At 41.5% G+C, this 14,439-nt stretch overlaps 1 protein-coding gene across 1 annotated transcript in view; it reads right to left on the bottom strand.

Moving 5' to 3' along the window:
• Window positions 1-14,439, bottom strand: part of TAF3 (TATA-box binding protein associated factor 3) — a 138,233-nt gene that overhangs the window by 34,740 nt on the left and 89,054 nt on the right. The window lies entirely within an intron of this gene.

Below are 14,439 nucleotides of genomic sequence, written 5' to 3'. Positions count from 1 at the left end.
ATATCGACTTTCTGTTTCTGTGCTCTTCTCATGCTTCCCTCACCCCACACCACTCAAAAACAGAGAGCAGTTTTCATGATTTCTAATCTCAGAAATGACAGAAAAACAGACTTTTTATGTGCACGTGTGCATGTTTATGTGTGTGTACACATGTGCATGCACACATGTGTACACTTGTGTGTGGAAGTCAGAGGCTGACATCAGGTGCCTTTGTCAGTCACTTTCCACCTTAGTTTCAGAAATAGGGTGGCTCACCAAATTTGGATCTTACCACACTTGGGGAGACATGGGTTATGATGGACTGCATACGGGTCCCTATGCTGTTGGGGCAAGCATTTTACTTGACTAAGGCATCTTCTCAGCCCTTTGAAAAAGACTTGTGCAACAAATTTTCATCTCAGTACATAACTCACATCATAGGTACACCCCCTTGGAGTACAATGTGATCCACTTGGCTCAGACATCTGACACTGTGCTTAACTAGCATCCTGCCCCTACAAAGTGATGGGCCTTAGGCAATCTCATCCTCCGTAAGCCTGCTTCCTGACCTTTCAAAAGGAGCTGGTGTACTTGCCCTGCCTACTTGACTGAGTTCTTATAAGATCAGATTATGTCTTTCCGTGCACATCAACTAAGCACATAATATATGATGATATAGCCTGAGAGAACAATAGGGTCAATTCATGACCTAAATCAGTGCGTACGTATGGCACACACAAAAGTGATCAGTACCACAGACAAATGCTGCAGGAGTTCAGAGCAGAAGGGGACGACTCACTGTCAGTGGAGATTTCAGGAAAAATGCAGTGATTAGAATATTTCCAGGAGTGCCAAGGTCCAGGTGGAACAGTCAGGTAGCAAAGAGAAGGTCTTGAGACACAGGAGGTGTATAAAAACCATGGAATAATTTGTATGGAATATGCAAAGTGGAGGACCTAAAGACTGGTGAATAAAGTTGTATCTACACCACAAGGTGCCTGCATTCTGCTAGTTTAGACTGAAGCACGTGTAAGATCATCCCAACCCGAATACATGATGGATAGATTGGAGTGGTGGAGACAGACATCAAAAAGGGGGACAAATTAGACTGATAATATGAACTTGAGTCTGGGGTCCCACACAGTGGAAGGAGAGAACTCACTTCACATGTTGTCCTCTGATACCCACCTGCATACTGTGGTACACACACACACACACACACACACACACACACACACACACACACACACACACACACAAAACTAAATACACACACAGACACACACAACTCAACAAATGAAAAAATTTAAAGGTTTTTGTTTTAACAAAAGGAAGCCTAGTGAATAGGTCAATGAGAAGGAAGGCTAACAGAAGCTGGGCTACAAAAGTATTCAGGGGCAAGTGGATGAGGTGATGAAAGAGAAACCCTATGGACTACCATCACGGGACAGTGACACCATCATCTTTCCAGTAGCCGCAGCAGAAACGTGGGAGTCATTTCAGACCGTTCTGTGCCCATCTTTCCTCCTACCTCAACTTCTGAGTATTTTGCCTGTGGGTTCAACTACATTCTGGCTACACATGCAGCATAATGTAGCCAAGAGCTGGGTACAGTGGCGCACGCCTTTAATCCCATCACCCAGGGAGGCAGGGGCAGGCCAATCACTGTGAGTTTGAGGCTAGCCTGGTCTACAAAGTCCAGAACAGCCAAGGCTACACAGAGAAACCCTGTCTCAAGAAACACAAACAAACAACCCCCCAAAAACAACAAAACAAGGACTCTGCAAACAAGAAAATTCTAGAAATGTTTTACTAACTTGTTTTACACAGTTAACTAGTACAAGATATCTGCCATCATTCCTACTGTCTCCGTTTTTGGAGATGGGAGGAAGGCGTTTTCTGTACACGTGTGATAAATCAAAAGTGAGGAACACTAGTTCAAGGGAAACTATCAAAGGTGAGATTTTAAGAAGACTCATTCATTTCTCGGTGATTTCTTTCTTGTTCTAGCAATTGTGGACATTAGTATTGGTTCCCGTGAGAGGACAGTGAAAAGCTACCAATCATTACAGAGCATTCTAAGCAATCACACTGATCAACAGTACAGACGTCCAGTATATTAAACTTATGGTAATTTTTGGATGAGGTTTAAAAAAGAAGAGCAATTCTTTTTCCTACAATCCATGCACAACCACATAACAATGGGATCAGGGCAGAGTGAGCATCTCCTCGTGAAATGTCTGTCTCCTTTGCTAACAACCCTGACCTGCCCCAAAAGGTGTACAGAGTGACTGGGCAAACTTCTTAATATTTCAGGAAAAAAAAAAAGCCAGTTCTGGGTAAGCATTTAATACTCAGGTTGCTCCAGATATCACAGAAGTGTATGCCTTTCTGCAGGGCTGAAGTTACAATGATACAGCTATGTGTTTCTGTGAGGAGTTACTCCTAATTAGGATTTGTTATAACTGATTATAGCACTGTCACTTATCAAACGATACCACAAAGTTGTGTCATAACATTATACATCCAAGAGAGGGGGAAAAGACAACAATCCATCTGCCCTCCCACCAAAGAAGACATATTAAGAATCCTAATTAAGCCCGGGTGGGAATCTCAAAAATACTTAAATGATCTGGCAAATGTTCATGGTTACTAACAACTTAGTTTTTCATGTTGATTCACTAAGATGTGAATTCCATTTCATTCCACCACAGAAAATACTGACATAATTGGGGACACAAAGGAACTCTTCATTCTGACAAAAAAATTACTAGCTGGCCCCAACTTTGTGTTTTGGGAAGTAGTAGAAACTTCATAAAGTGGGGCCCATGGGTGGTTTTTAAGTGATGGAAGGGTGCCCTCTAAAGGGAATGTGGACTCTTAAGTCTCTCTTAGGTCATGAGGTCAGCAGGTTTGCTCTGCACAAGCTGAAAACAACAGAGCCAACCCATCAAGGGAAACCTTTAAAATAATGAGCGAAAATAAGCCTTCTTTTTTGTCCATCACTGAGGTACTTGTTACAGTGATGGAAAGTTGACTGACACATCTGGAATGTCTTTGCAGCAGGAGTAAACGAGAAAATAATATAGGAAACAATATGGATGACTGAGCACAAAGTCTCAAATCACACAAAAGGAAGAAAACACAATCAACAGTAATGTCCATCTTTTTAAAATCACAAATGTTGATGAGGGTAGGACAGTACAAACTTCACTGTGATTTTCCTTCATAGACAGCATAAATTAAATAATTCACATTCTGAGGAATAATGGAAAAAACATGCTTTCTTACCAAACTTCTCCAACAAAAACAAAACAAGGCAATGAGGTCTGAAAACACCACAAGGATTTGGAGATGTTAATTCTAAGCTATGATAAATATTGACTTAGAACAAAATATCGTTTTAACTAGAACAGTAAATGCCTTTAAAGAAACACTGTAATCTAAAAAGCTAGTAGACATTAGGAAAAAGAGGAAATTGTTTGCACATGGCATGAAAGCTTTTTATCTCATTAACTACACAGATGCATGCAACTTTTAACTTCAGTGGCGTGTTCTCAAACTAGGCAGAAAACACATTTCTATTTTTAAACTTTAACTAAAAGGACAATAAAATGCTACCCACATATATTTCTCACAAATTAAATATATTAAAGCTACATTGCTTGTGTAGAAACTTTTAAAATTTTAGATTGGTTCTTGTTGAAATGCCTACGCTGGCCTCAAACTGGCAATCTTCTGCCTCAGTCTTCCAAGTTTTGACATTAAGGTCTATGCTAATATTCCCTTTATCAGAATTATTTAAAATTTTCCCCTTAAAACTACATTTATAGCTAGGCATGGTGGTGCACGCCTGTAATCCCAGCACTCGGGAGGCAGAGGCAGGTGGATCACAGTGAGTTCAAGGCCAGCCTGGTCTACAAAGCGACTCCAAGACAGCCAAGGCTACACAGAGAAACCCTGTCTTGAAAAACCAACCAACCAACCAACTAACAAAAGCAAAAAACCTACATTTACATTTGTTTGTATCATAGATGTATTTATCTTAACAAGTTCCTGTAAGTGACTCACTGACTCAATTATCTGTCTCCCAAGCCACCATGGCTAGCATTGTATTAGACTCTAGGGACACAAAAGCATATAAGCAAGCCACAACCTTCTGACATTAAGAATCATCTGCATCCTTGTAGGCATTTGCTGATGTGGTAGATGGCACATAATTTAGACAGATCTGAACAGGAGACATATGGAGGACAGAAAAAGAATGGAAATGGAAATGCAGACTAGAAATGAAACTGCACTGAAGTTGCAGCTGCGTTTTCCCCTCCTGTAGCCACAATTCAACCCAGCAGAGCCAGTTAATCTCCCCAAGCCCTATGATTTCTAATCTGCAGAACAGAAGCCTGGACACCTGGGCTCGTACTAAGGAGTGAGCATCATGACTATTAAGGCCATCTCTACATGTAGTTGATGATGCATAGGGATGATTTGAAGGGCAGGGCACAGCTAGTCCTGATCCTAAATAGTCCACTGAAGGAACCAGACTGGTACTTAGAATTCTAGCCACTTCACTATGTCTTTGGAGAAAGGTTGCATCTTTAAACAGTTGCTGTCAAAATATTCGTAGGACAGTGAAGACAACAAAAGAAGAAAGCCTACTTTTGGGGGCCAAGAGGAGTGGGAAGATGGCACATAATTTAGACAGTCTGATGCACAGTAAGGACTAAATGCGTCTGGAACATAGGGTGTTGCTAGGAAGATCAGGCTCAGGGAGGTGCTGCTGCAGGGAGGAAGCCTGGGACAGGTGGCCAGGAAGAAGGAGACAGACATGGGTGCCTGGTAGGAAATGCAGGTACAGTGATAGTCAAAGTAACTGTAATCCATCAACATTGTATCTTTAGTCAGAGGCTAAAAAATTTTAATTACATCTATATTGCTGGATACAATATTTTTTAACTGCCCTGTCAAGAGTTGAACCAAAATCAGAACCCTTTTAACACACAACTTAACATGTATAAGTGGGCATGTATTTTTTAAAATAAACCTACTTACTTAAAAAAAATTACTAGCAAAGACAAGACAATTAGGCAATGACAATTCATAGAGTGCAGTCATTCAATGACACAATAAATTAGCAATAGTGAAGATGTGTTATGAATACCTACACACACTGACCTGTAAAAAAAAAAAAAGCCCCATTCCACTAACATTCTGCACAATAAAAAACTAAAATGCGATATAAGCAAGCCAACCTGAAATGACACCTAGCATTATAAATGGCCTAATCTATATGTTAATACTGTTGTATCACATAACTGCAGCAAGACCAAGATAACAATATGACTTTGGGGTTTCTATGGCTACATCCTGGCTAACGGGCCTGAAAGGGCTGGCTGCTGACACCACACAAGCATTCCGAGTGCTTCTTTTTGGTTATTTATGATATGATTTATGATAACGACAACATCTCCTATTTTCTTTCCTCCTTAGATACAATAAATTGCTATCGTTAATCACCCTTCTCTGTTCAGCTAGGATTACAATAGTATAATAGGCCCAGCTATGGTAATATTGTGGATTTTTTTTTTACAAGAAATAAATACAAGTAGATCTCTTCAGACAATGTCAGTATCACTAATATTTTAATCATCTTCCTTTAAGTCTTTCAGAATATTTTGCTACAACTAAGATTCCATATCCAGAATATGAGCCCCTGATGTGAATCAAATTTATAATCAAGCACCACATTTTCACAACTCACTATTGTTACAATTTTCTTAAACTTGTCACACAGGAAGGCTGTCCACAGGGCACAGGTTTTCCAAGACAAACAATGGCAGTCATTTCATCTCTGGATTGACAGAGCCTATCTTACTGCTGTTTCCAGCCCTACAAGACAAACTAGCTATTTATCTATCAGAAAGCAAACTAGTAAAGAAAGAGTAAGCACCTTGTCGTCACATAGACATGGGTCAGAGCTCTGCCGTCTGTCACCGGCTGTGCGGCTGCCTCATCTTTCTGAACTGCTTCCTTCTCTGACAATCTGTGCTCAGGAAAGTAGCACCTACACAGTCTTTGACTAACAGTAAGACAGAGCACGGAAAAAACAACAACAATGACAAAACCAACCTTGGCCAAAGGCCAGCCAGATAGCTCAGCAGGTAGAAGGGCTTGACATACAAGCATGGCAACCAGAGTTCCCCTGGAATCCAGAGTAGGAGGAAATCAACTTCAGAAAGTTGTCCCTGGCCTTCCCCCAATAATAAATAGAATAACATTTAAAAAAAGAAACCAGCCAAGTGTTTAGTGCATACACTCAACTGTAAGAGCCAACAGAGCTTCTTCCCCTCCCCAAATCCTTCAACGGCCAATACAATGTTAATCAAGACAGAAAGCCTATTTGAGTTTGAGTGGCCACCTGACTTGCATAGCTAGGCAGTGCTCAGTTGGCAGATGTGACATAAACAGAGGCTTGAAAGGCACTGACACTCTAGAGTTAGCCCTCTTGCCTGCTGAGCAGTGAGAAGAGCAGAGCCTAGAGCACGAGCCAGAGCATCAGACACGGAAGGGAGTGCATTGGTCACCAGCTGACCACAACTCAGCCTAGCCTGGGCTAGCAGAATTCCACAGTGAACTAACCCGCCTAATCAGCACATTACAACATTTGTAAGCAATAGAGTTGCTGTTTTAATACACTAAACTTTCAGGTTCAATGCAGTTACATTGTAACTACAGAGTCACATGTACATCTGCAATCAGCTATCATTACTTTTATAATTTGCTGTAAATATTGTTCCTAGGGAAAATACAGACTTCAGTCTTTGTGGATCCCTGTCATGTCTTCATCAAATGAGCGATGTGACCTCACAGTCTTGTGTGGCTGCCTTCCCTTCCTTGCCTCCTCCTCTCCTCTGTCTTGCTGGATGGACTTCATCGCCATCCCCCTTCTGCAGCCCCGAGTGCTGGCATACAGCAGCACACCCAGCTTCCTCAAGGATCTAACTACTACACACTGGTGACTAACAGCAGTCTGAACTGGGCTTCACAGAAGCTTTGTTCATGTAAGCATATTTTCCGTAAGGCATGCCACAGCCTTTGTGTTTAAGGACAGTAGGCAGCACACAGAACAGTTTGGGCCACAGGACTTGAGAAGACACGTGTTCAGTGAAAACATTCAGCAGTTCAGAGCCTGAGCAACAGGTAGGTCAATATGTAAAATTAATTAGTTTATTGTTTTAAGCATAAGGGGGTTTTGGCAGCCTTTATGTGTTTGTAGCTCATGTGTGCTTTGTGCCCATAGAGGCCATAGGAGGGTATCGGATCCTCAAAACTGGAGATACTGATGGTTGCGAGCACCAATGCAGGTGTTGGGAATCAATCCTGGGTCCTCTGGAAGGAAGAATAGCCAGTGTTCTTAACTGCTGAGCCTTCTCTTCAGTACCAATAAGTCAAAAAGGTTTTGACAGTTTGCATATGTACTCAAATTATCTTGGAGATGTCACTGAGTATTCTGGGGTTAAAAGTCTCTGTAGTAAGTGGGGAAATCTATGCAAACAGAATGTGCAAGTAAAACTCAATTGCTTGTTGTATGGTTATGACTTCATCAGTGCTATGCACTTGTATGGATTACTGGTTTAAACTAAAGCAAAGTACTTAAAAGCAATCACATTTCCCATGCACATTTCATGGAAATAAAAAAATATGCTTGCTATACCTTTTCTGTTGCTATGAGAAAGTAACTCCAACAAAAACAACTTAAGGATAAAGGCTTTATTTTAGTTTACAGTTCCAGGGTCCAGCCATCATGATGGGAAGTCAAGGCACCTGGAGCTTGAAGCAGTTGGTCTCTTTATGTGCACAGTCAGAAAAAGAGAGTGATGACTCAGGCACACTAGTGCTCAGCTTCCTTACCCTACTCTTACACAGTCCAGGATCCCCTGCTGGGGGAATGGACCACTCACCATGGGCAAGTCTTCCCAGAGAATCCCCCAAGGCATGTCTAGAAGCCTGTCTCCTAGGTGATTGCAGGTTTTATCTAGTTGAAAATTAAAATTAAACCCAACCACCACACACGTTTAGTGGTGACAAACCTGCCTTAGATGTTTCTCCAAATTCAAACAGAGGTACATTTTAGATTAAGCCACAGAATATTCATACACAGAGCACTTGGCTCAAACCACACGGTAATTTTTTTTTCTATTTCTGGAACATGGTGAGGTCTTTTATGTTCTGTTTTTCTCCTGAAGGACCACTCATCTCTCAGCTGGGCCTGCTTCTCTCCTCCCTCCCCCCTCTCTGTCTCAGACAGGAACTAACTTCACTGTCAGCTGTTAACCAATATAATAACTACAAATGGTCCAAGTGTTGTTGGTCAAACTTATTTTCTCAGCTTACAATGGTTCACAAGTGGTAAGTGTTCAGGAGAAAGCAGACTTTAGGTTTTGAGATTTGATCTTTCCCAAGTGAGTGATCTGTGTAAGAGATTCTTGTCATTTAAAGGCAAGTCCACGAAAGGCAAGGGTTCTGTTCTCACAGATTTACTAGGAGAACAGAGGCAACAAGTAAACACCAAGGATAATTCACAGTGATTAAGAGCTAGGAAGCCAATAAAACAGGGCAATGTGTGTGGAAAGGGACAGGCTAGTGAGAGAATCATCAACGAAGTGATGCAGGAGCTGTCAGCAGACAGGAAAATGTGACCCTGGGTGATGGCTGAACAGACATGCCAGGAAAGAAAGAGAGAGGGCAAAAGTCACACTGTGGTGTCAGCTGGAAGAGGGCCTGCCCAAGGCACCTACACAGTGCCTGCAGCATACGGGAGCCACTGGTGCCACTGCAAGAAGGCTGGAGAGCTCGAAAGGAGGGCAGAGGGAGGTGAGGGCAGATCTCCAAGTGCTCACTTCTCAGTGAACGAGAGAAACTATCAGATAAGACACATGAACTACATGTATCTACCTGTGTGAAAGTCTCAGCAATGTGAGCTGAAGATGACTGGTCAGACTGAACAACCACCGCAGCTGGAAATCCATTATTAGGAGAGATGTGATATAGACAGAAAACGCACTCAGCAAACATGAGGAGTAGCCAACTACCACAGGGTGAGGCAAGCTGACTTAACTTCAAAAACTTGACTATAGTCCTCTTAATCTGCAGAGGCCAGAGGCCAGGGCACCTCAGAATCCTTTTGGAGAAAGGTTGTCTGTCTCAGGGACTAAGTCTCATTCTATTTTGAACAGCTAACTATCATAGGATGAAAGTAAAGCCATACCTACATCGATGCTGTCTGCCACTACATCTTCACAATGCACTCACTCACAGATGCAATGTCTATACTGCAACTGAATCTAACACTGTCTCCATGACCTTGACAAAATTTGGAGAGGGGGTAAAACTCAACACCTGGGGCTTTAAAGCTATTTTAAAATTAACTGTGAATAATTGTCCCACAATATGAGTTTCTTGATTAATTGCTTAAGATAACGTCTCCTTTCCTCAGTGGCCTCCAGAGACTCCCTCTAGTTCCCATAATCACCTTTGTCTCATTCTTCTAAGTCCTGGAAGGCTAAGAGAAAATCAGAGCTACACAAATTTCATCACTCAAGTATCAGCTGAAAGATAACCCTCTGAATTCCATCCCTGACCACTATGTGAGCAATTAGTCAGGAACTAACGAATGTCCCAGGGACACTTGCAATGTTTCCTGGGGCTCACCCTGCTTCATAAGACCGTCATAAGGCATGCACCACGCCAGGCACAGTGACGCACACCTTTAATTCCAGCACTCAGGGAAGCAAAGGCAGGTGGATCTCTGAATTCAAGGCCAGCTGGGTATACAAGGTTACACAGAGAAATTCTGTCTCAAAAATCCAAAAATAAAAACCAACCAACTGAACAAACAAAAGTTATAAATACTACAGAAAAGTAAGCACTACTTTTTTACTGAATTTTGCTTTTCTGATTTTTTTCTAGGCAAAAAACAAAAGCTAAAATGAGAATAATTAGTCTTTTGAAGGTCTTACTAAGTAGAAAATTAGCATTTTATTTTTTAAAATAGATTTATGTCTTACAAAGTCAAATGTATGCATACTTTAGTAGAAAATTGGCAAGAGTAGGTCTTCCATCTATTTTCAACAAAATTAGCACTCAGCCACCTGAAATTTTGGCGGCATTCCAGTATGTATATCCAAAGCAGTAGATAGAAAATAAAACTGATGATTGTGCCTAAACAAGTTAGTTTCTCTCCAACAGTCCCCGAAACATGTGTGTGTGCGCACACACACACTTTTAAGACATGAATGAAAATTTCAAAGTATACTTTGCAATGAATTCACAATTTTCATTCTTCCTCTTACACATATGGACTGCAGACAGAACAAGAAAACCTCTTGTAACAGTTTGAATAAGAAATGTCCCTCTTGTGGGCGTGTCTGCTGGAGTGTCTTAGTTAACTGATATGGGAAGACCCAGCCCACTGTGGGTGGCATATTACCCAGGCAGGAAGTCCTGAATTGTAGAAGAATGGAGAAATTGAGTTGAACACAAGAGAGCATGCGAGGACCATGCATGTGTTTATTTCTTCCAGCTTCTGACGATAGGTCTGATGTGACCTGCTGTTGTAAGATCCTGCCTTGAATACTGTAAACGAACAACAGGCTGTGACCTGGAACTGTGAGAGAAAAGAAACCCTTTCTCCTAAAAGGCACTTTTTATTAGAGTATTTTCTCACAGAAACAGAAATGAAAGGACAGCTGCCAAGATTGACAAACACAAAGACTACATAAAGAAACCAACCAAACCACCCAAATTTCTTGCCTATTATGAAACACTAGATTTAGAATTCCATGTCCCCTAGGAGGTTATGAGGAGCAAAGCAGAAGAGGGGGGCCAGCATGTGGGGGCACATCACCCCAGCCCTTCTTGCGATCTGAGTTTGCAGCCCAAACCTGACATGACCTTTCCCCAGGGCTCCCTCGGGCAACAAGAAGCCGGGACTAGGTTGGCTTCCTCTGAGAAACCAAAGCAATTTTGCTTTTAGAAAAGAGAAGTCTGTAGTTTTACATTTAAAGTCCCATCAGGACAACTGATGGGCCATGCTGTTACTACACAAACAATGTTATATAGTCACAGAAATACATTTTAAATTTTTGGATAAAAACATATAATTTTCAGGTTAAAAAAAAAAAAAGAAGAAGAAGAACCATGAACTATCAGAGAGAATTCCTACACATGACAGTGAAACTTAATTAAAGTATATTTTATAAATGTTTACCTTAAGTATCTTTCAGATTAGTATTTATATGCACATTCTATTCAGGAAAGCTCACTGAAAGCTACAAAGGAGAATTTATATACTGTCCCAGATGACTACTGGATTGACACTTTCCCCAGACTCTCAGAGAGACTTCTTTAAAATCAGAATTATGAATTATAAGAACATAACTAATGGAACATTAGAGGGCTTAATGAAAATGTCAACCTGTCACCTCCTGAAATATCAGTTTAGTGGAAGCACATGACACCCTCTTTGTGGAGCAAGAAACTGAGCTCAGAACAAACATCTCCGACTCCTTGAATCTAGACTAAATTTGATGCTTGGGAGGGGGCATGACAAGAAGTAATAGAAATGAACTAATTACACCCCCCAAGTGCTCCAAAGTAAGATTTTACTGAATTTAAGAAAGCAGGAGAATAGTGCTGGGCCCCACACATGCTTGTGGATTCTCCAGTGCCCATCAGTATTGAAATCAGCTGCTTTGTTCGGCTCTTTGCTTCCCTTCAACATTGCTGTCTAGCTCTTGTACACAGTGAGTCCTTGTACTAATTGTTTCTCTGATTATTTGAGAATTTGCTATTTTTAAGACTCAATGAACACAGTCACAGAGAAAGGTAGTCAGAGCCACTTGAACATCAGTGAAGCAGGAAGGAGACCAAAGACACTCAAAATATAGTGTGACAATCAGAGAGATGAACGTCAGCTCTGGTCACCCTGTTCAAAGATCACACTGAGCTGATCACTTTACCACCCACTCACTCTTAATCCCTTGTTTAAGTCCCCATCAGAAATGTTTTCTACTGTATTCTATCTCCTCCCTCTCCCTCTTTTGTTTGTTTTTTCCTCTCTTTTGGAAATGATGATTATCTTGCCTCAGACTCCTGAGTGCTAGGATTACATGTCTGCACCACATACTCCAGGCTCCGGGCTGCCCTTGAACTCCTGACTCTCACTTCAGCCTCCCAAGTGCTAGGATTGCAAAGGGGTGTCACTGCCCTTGTTGCTTATTTCTCTTTTTCCCCCTTCTTTTAAAAATATTTTTATATTTTTATGTGTGTATATTATTACACACATATAAAATAAACTGCATACAGCAAGAAGAACCACAAAACAATACATTAATGTTACATTCATAGTGTTTTGGCTATTTGTATCTGGCACTCTTGAAAAACACATCTTTCTTATCTTGATGAGTCTAAAATTCTGAAATTAAGTCAATATCTATCGTATCTCATCTCTATCAACTTAAAACATCTATTTAGAAAGGCTGAAGGCAGGTGGATCTCTGTGAGTTCAAGGCCAGCCTGGTCTACAAAGTGAGTTCAGGACAACCAGGGCTACAGAGAGAAACTCTCTCTGGAAAAAATCAAAACAACAAAACACAAACAAACAAACAAACAAACAAAAACATCTATTTAGACCTAAAAACATCATAACCCCTAAACAAATAGCAACTCAACATACTGCTTAGTTTCTAACAGAATGATCTCTAAAGTTTAACACAACAAACATTTACTGTGTGCACAGTCAATGCCAACTATCCGTGCAGGGGCCAAAGAGAAAATACATTAAAGCCAGCAATGATTCCACTCCAACACACAGCCAGTCTGAAAGATTCCCCAGAAATCACCTCTTCCTGATTGTCTCCCAGTAACTGTGTTCTGCCTAAGGCACTAAAGGTGAACCTCACACCACAGCCCAACACTGGAGCCTCAACTTGACTTTCATTCTTTTCTTCCTCAGTTCCCTTTCACTCCAGCAGCTGAGTTACTTAATGTTTTGAGTTTTCCATTAAATTCTAGTTACATTTTGTATTGGCTATAACACTTTTCTCATCATATATTTTATGAGAAATATCTCCAACAGTCCTTTCATGAAGGCCTACTTCAGTCAGATCTGAGCTGTCACCAACACAGGTTCCCCACAGCATCCTCTGAGTGTGAGAACACTTGTGCTTACAATGATGTGTCCACACTGTCCCACATTAGTAAATGTGAAGTTATCGAGGGCAGAGCCTGTATTTTAACTCACCTCTGTTAACAGAACCTTTCAACTTGGGTCAATAAACATTTACATGATAGTTATTGTATGCACGGTGTCACATTAAACATATAGTGGGTGCTGAAATACCCACTAGATTCGACCGAATTTAGACCATATCATCTGATAGTTTTCTGGTAAGAGATGCTTGGGAAATGAATGTTTTCAGACAAGGTGTGTCTGAAATGTTCATATTCTACCTCACGGCCTGACAGTTTGGCTGAATACATAATTTAAGGCTGACATGACTTCATTCAACCTTCTGATGGTACCACTGCCTTCCTCCTGTCCCTGTCCTCTTCCCCCTTCCTACCCCACATTCGGAACTGCACGACTAGTCTCTGGTGTCCTCTAATTTCACAATACTGGGCCTCAGGAAGCTCAGTGTGGTGAGAAGCCGACTCCGCTCAGTGACAGCCTTGCGTGAGCCCTGAAGCTTTCTTTTAGGCATGATACGTGATAGCCAGACTTGTTGGAGGTGGAGATGTTTGACAAATCAAGATTGAAGAAAACTAATAATGAAGAAAAAATATCTTTCTGTCTCAGGAAACTATGCAGCAGGAGAGTATGCCAACATCATAAAATGAGGCGCTCCTCCCAAAAGCAGACTTCAACACTGCCAAGGAGGTTGGGGTTTTTTTGTTTTTGTTTTTGTTTTTTTTTTTTTGTCTTAGGCTAGTTTTGTAAACGCAGCGATTTTAGGCACTTCCTAATGGCTCCTCACTTATGCTCCCCACAACTTCAGTTGCAGGCAATGCTGCTGCATCTGTTTCCACACGTGCCACTGGTAATGTGACTCCACTACACAAAATCTCTGCTACCCATGGTGGTTTGAATGAAAAATATCCCTGTAGTCTTGGGTATTTAAATGTTGTTCCTAGTTGGTGGTGCTGTTTGGGCAGGCTGAGAAGGCGTGGCCCTGTTGGAGGAAGAGTGTCACCGGAGGGGGGGAGCTTTCCGTGTTTAAACAGTCTTGCCATGCTCTTCACTCTCCTCATCTTCCTGCTTGAAGCTCAAGATGTGAGCTGCCAGCTGCTCCTGCTCCCTGTTGCCACAGTGGCTCTCGCCCCTCTGGAACTGTAAGCCCAAGTAAGCTCCTCCTCCTGGAGTTGCCTTGGTCATGGGGTTCCATCACAGCAACAGACAAG

This window comes from Acomys minous, assembly GCF_964271855.1.
Source record: "Acomys minous genome assembly, chromosome: 5".
Taxonomy (NCBI): Eukaryota; Metazoa; Chordata; class Mammalia; order Rodentia; family Muridae; genus Acomys; species Acomys minous.
Note: the sequence above shows the minus strand (reverse complement) of the source record. Positions and strands in the feature narration are given on the sequence as shown.